The sequence below is a fragment of the Chelonoidis abingdonii genome, chromosome 11, assembly GCF_003597395.2.
Source record: "Chelonoidis abingdonii isolate Lonesome George chromosome 11, CheloAbing_2.0, whole genome shotgun sequence".
Lineage (NCBI taxonomy): Eukaryota > Metazoa > Chordata > Testudines > Testudinidae > Chelonoidis > Chelonoidis abingdonii.
The window spans coordinates 42222463-42227478 of NC_133779.1; positions in this window are offsets into that span (position 1 = coordinate 42222463).

Here is a 5016-nt window from a genome sequence, read left to right on the forward strand (position 1 = left end):
CAGGGACAGACCCCACTGGCCCTGCACGCCCAGGGAGGTCCCTTGGAAAGCTGAATGGGGTGACTCTGCTGCACACTGGGGGGCAGCATCCAGGTCCCTGGGTAACTTGGGGGCTCAGAGAATTAATTTTTAAAAGTAGGCTGAACTAATGGCACCTCTGCTGAGCAAACAGAAAGTCATGGGTGAAATCCTGGCCCTAGGGAAGTCAATAGATGTTTTGCCACTGCCTCTAGTGGACCCAAGATGTCATCCTAGGAGTCAGCAGCCATTCTGCCCTGGCCGGTTGCAGCTCTCCTAACCCCAGGGTGCTGTTCTGTTCTGTGACGTCACAGTGGGACCACACATTCCTGGAAAAAGTCTAAATTCCAGGCTACAGTTAAGTGCTCTCTGTCAGTGCATTTCCACTGTCTTGCCTCTGAGCACCATGGGTGTGCAGGGGATATGGGGCAAACCCGCTGGGCTAGCAGAGTGAACTTGCAGCGATAGCAACCCTGATCTGGCCCCAGTGACAGGGCACATGCAGAGACCTGGCAATGCCAGAAGACAGGCAAGGGTGACAAACTGCATTAGCCTGAGACTTGTGTTGCAGGCACTCGGTCCATATGAGAATTTTCCTTTGCACATACACAAAAGATGTCAGTCAGTTGAGCCATGTGTCAGCCCTGCACATGCACTGGGGTTCCTGAGGGGTTGATCTGGAGTTGTGTGTAGATCTATTTGTTCAGGCCTGCTATTTTGGAGTGGCTCAGAACAGCTCGACCCACCGAGGCATTTTGGTCTGGAAAATCATGCTCTGAAATGGCAGACATTGTACTTAAGTTGGCCACATAGCTGTTGCTTGAGCGCTCTGCTTCCCTGTATGCTGGAATGGGGCCAAGCCCTGGCACAGCATTGGGATGGCAAGGGCCGCTGTTGCTGTGACGCGTGCTGCCCTGTGGCAACCCAATTACAGAGCCCAGACGAACCGAGGCCACAATTAGCTTCACAGAGCCTGTCACGATGTGAGAATGAAAACAATGTCCAGGCAAGTTGGAACACTGTGAAACCCAAAGCAACGAAAACAGCTGCCTCTGTGGTGGGAAAAGCATGTCCCATCCACACTGTGCTGTGCAGCTTGGAAGTGAGTGTTCTTGACTAAGCAGAACACTGGGCGCCAACCACTCCCCCACTCTCTGTCACTGACTCACTTTGTGGCCTTGGCCAGGTCAGTTAATCTCTGTGCCATGTCTGTACAATGGAGATTAGCCTCAGACCAATCACTGGCCACGCAGGGAATTGCGGAGGATTTGCACTTGTACAGTGTATGGAGGATCCTCAGGGGATGTCTGCACTGGTGCTGGGAACGAGGCAGATAGACTCACATGAACTTAGCTTGCACTAACACGCTAAAAAATGAAGCATGGACATTGCATTTGGGCGGCCGAGCTCAGATTTAGGGGGTCGGGTTAGCTGGAGAGTCCAAGCTGCAACTTCCACACGGCTATTTGTGGTGCACTAACTCGTGTCTGGGCCGCTCTCTTGCATGCAGGTTGGCCATCCCGGAGTATTCACAATGCCAGAGACTGCGGCATACGCCTGGGTTAGCTATTCTATCTTTGGATTTAGATTGCTGAAAGACACACACCCATTGCCTAAGACACTAGGGGCATCCACAGTCGTTAAAAACTACAGTTCATCGCCTTGCACCTTCCACATGGTGCTGCCCACAACTGGCTGTGAAAAAGCCATTCCTGAACTTTACAGCTATAGAACAGAGAAACTCAGAGGCAGTTTCCCCAGCTGGTAACCTGAGCCTCAAGCCCACATGGCCAGCCTCAGGCAAAAGCCTTGCATCACGCCCCAAGGTTAGCAAACGTGGGCTCTAGGGGGCCAGCAGGGAAGCAAGAGGCAGAGTCAAGGGGCCTCTGTTGAGAATGGCCTGTCAGCAGCTGCCAGATGTTCACATCTAGGGTCTGAGAGCAGAAGCACCTCAGCTGACCTTGGCAGCACAGGGGACAGAGGCGGTAGTTAGGGCCCGAACCATATAAGGCCATAAAGCTCCTCTGGGAGCCTTTCTGTGCTGAAAGGCCTGGGTCTGAATTGTAGTGGGGCCCCACTGACAAGCAGAAATTGGTTCTGTGATGGGCGAGAGAGGAGGAGTCCTTTAGCACCTGATGTTTTCTGAGCACTCGACAATCAGGATATTCAGCAGCAGGCCAGGCTGTAAGGCCAGAGGGGACAGATGAAACTGCAAGAGGACTCATGACAAAGCTCCGATTGCACTTGGGGGGGCAGAGCTCAACAGCCCTGGGGCTCACTTCGGGTTTGTGTCTTAGGCTAGCTCATGCTTCAGCATTTCAGCCAGCCACCGGCAGGGGTCAGGAAGGGATCCCTCCCGGGGGATTCTGGGGGAGGAGGGTTGAGCTCCTTCCTCTGATGCATCACAGGGCTGGCTCTGTCTGGAGATGGGACACTGGATGGGCAGAGCCAGGGCTCTGGGGTGGCACTGAGCATTCTGTCTCTCAGGTGCTGGGCTGGCTGGTTCTTGCTCATGTGCTCATGGTCTAAGTGGTCACTATGTGTGGGGTCAGGCAGGAATTTCCCCCCATGTCAGACCGGCAGGGACTTTGGGGGAGTGTCACCTTCCTCTGCAGTGTGGGGTGCGGGTCACTTGCCTGGATTATCTGGGTATATCTCACAAGCATTTCCCTGCCCCTGTGGGGCCTCAGGCGCATCTCGACCCCTCCTACTCTCGACCTGTGGCACGTACAGCCTAGCCTCCTGCGGTCTCATTACAGCTGGTGGGGCTAGTGACCTGCGCTACAGGAGCTCAGACTATATGATCTGGTCCCTTCGACTTGCGGGCTCCAGCCCCCGTGTTTGTGCCAAATCCCAGTCTGGCGGGAGGAAAGGCTGTGTACAATAATTTATTGCCAATAAATGCAAAATTAAATTAAAATATTGGCAATGGTCTGAGTGCCGCTGCACTCAAAGTCAGCCACCCCTGCTGCCTGGGTTGCTATGCAGGTTTCTTCAGGGCACAAACATCACTAGTTTTGGCAGGAATAAGCTTGTATTAGCTGGTGAGGGTTTGTATGAACCCAGATCTGCCACTCGAGCTTCTACATGCTTGGAAAAGAGGCCAGGCCTCCCCCCAAACCTTATGGAGGAAAAGGGCTGCCTCCGCCCCTACCTATCTGAATGCTGTTTCTGTTTTTCATCCCCAAACTAGTTACACTTCATTTTTAATAGAGCCCTGTAATATTAACCCTTTGCTCCCTCATCTTGCACTCCAGCACAGGCACAAACAACACAGAGCTAGCACCTCAGCTTTGGGCTTTGTGAATTTCTGAGGTGTGCAGCAGGTCCAGGGAGTCCACTGGTTCTAACTGGGAGTTTCGCTGTCGCCCTCAGTGGGTGCTGGACTGAGGGTTTCAATTGCAGAGAGAAGCATAGGAAAGATATGTACAAAACTCTGGAATACAGAAACTTTTAAGATAATGATGATTCGGCCACTGATTCTGTGGAAGTGGCCAAGTGGGGCGTCCTTCCAGTTCTGTCAAACACACAGCTCTACAGGAACATCCCCCCCACCCCAAAAGATCTTGCACTGGGACTTCTCCAGTCATGCAGAGGCAGGTGAAGACGAAAGCAGGGCCACTCCTTGGGGGCTGCACATGCTGCCTCTACAGCAATCCCAGCTCACGTCTGAGCTTCAGAGGGATTTTGCTCCCTCTGTCTCCTCAAGGGAGCAAATATGAACTTGTTTAAATGAAAGAAGTTCAGTTGCTTTTCCATAGTCCTCTGCTTGTGACATTCTTCTACAGCACCCCGGTTAACTAGTCTCTTACCATCTAGTCACAATTAATGATAAAGTAGGAAATCTTTCTTCAGCACAACCAGTATCTACAGACACTGAATGGGGGAATCACAATAGTATCCAATTTTTTCTATTCTCATTGCAAATTGCAAAGGACTATCTTGGTTTCAAGCAAGTAAGGAGTTAATTCTCTGTTTGGCTCCCACACAGGTGTTTCAGATGAAGTAAGGGGGCAGGCCAGGGAACTGAAAGCCCAATCAGAGAATGGTCTATAAAGCAGCTGACAGACTCAGCCGGCAATCTGGATGCTGGCTCTGGTGTCAGAAGGCTGCTGTGCAGTGAAGGTGGGTTACTCTGGTATGGGGTGTTTGCCCGAAGGCTGAAAACTCTTTGTTTGTGAAAAGTTGTTTTGCCGCTGAGCTAGCTGACTCTGCCTGCTTGTTTGCACGAACGGGTATTTTCTGGGGTAATGTTATATGGAGCTTTAATGGCTATATTCTTAAGTGAGAACTGAAATCTCAGCTCCTCCTCACAGCTCCCTCCTTTCCAGTTTTATTGGATTTTTAACACCCCCATCCAACTAGTTAATTGCACATCACTAGACACGGCTCCCCCAGAATCAGCCTGTAATGAACAAGTGCCAGCCCTGAACCACCCCAGGGCTCCCCAGCCCGGCAACAGTTCAGCTGGAGCCTTCATTTATACCAACGTGTTACCATGGAGAAGGCAAGTTAAGTCAAAACATCCCCTCTGCTAAGGTGAGGTTTGGATGTGACTGTCTGGCACCTGCTTCCCCCTTGGAGGAGGGGAGCTGCCCCGATGCTGGGTACCCAGCGGGGGCGCAGGAGGCACCGGTCCAGCCCCGGGGGGCTGTGACCCCTGCCTGGCCTTACAGGGGAGGCTGCGGGGCGCTGCAGCCCAGCAGCCGGGGGCAGGCTCAGCGCCAGGCCCTGCAGCCTCCAGCGCGCCTATAAATATCCCGCAAACACCCCTGACCCCGCCCCCTATGACATCAACCCAGGAGGCTCCGCGCTGTTGTGCCGTTTACAGGCCGGTCGCCATGGTGACGGGGGGCGCCAGTGGGGGGCGTGGCGGTCATGCCCCGCCCCATGCAAATATGCCCGACGAGAACGTCATCTGCAGCCAATCCCCGTTGCACGCGGTGACCTCATCGGGCTGGCGCTGGGTATTTAAGGCGGCGCGGGGCGCCCCCCCCC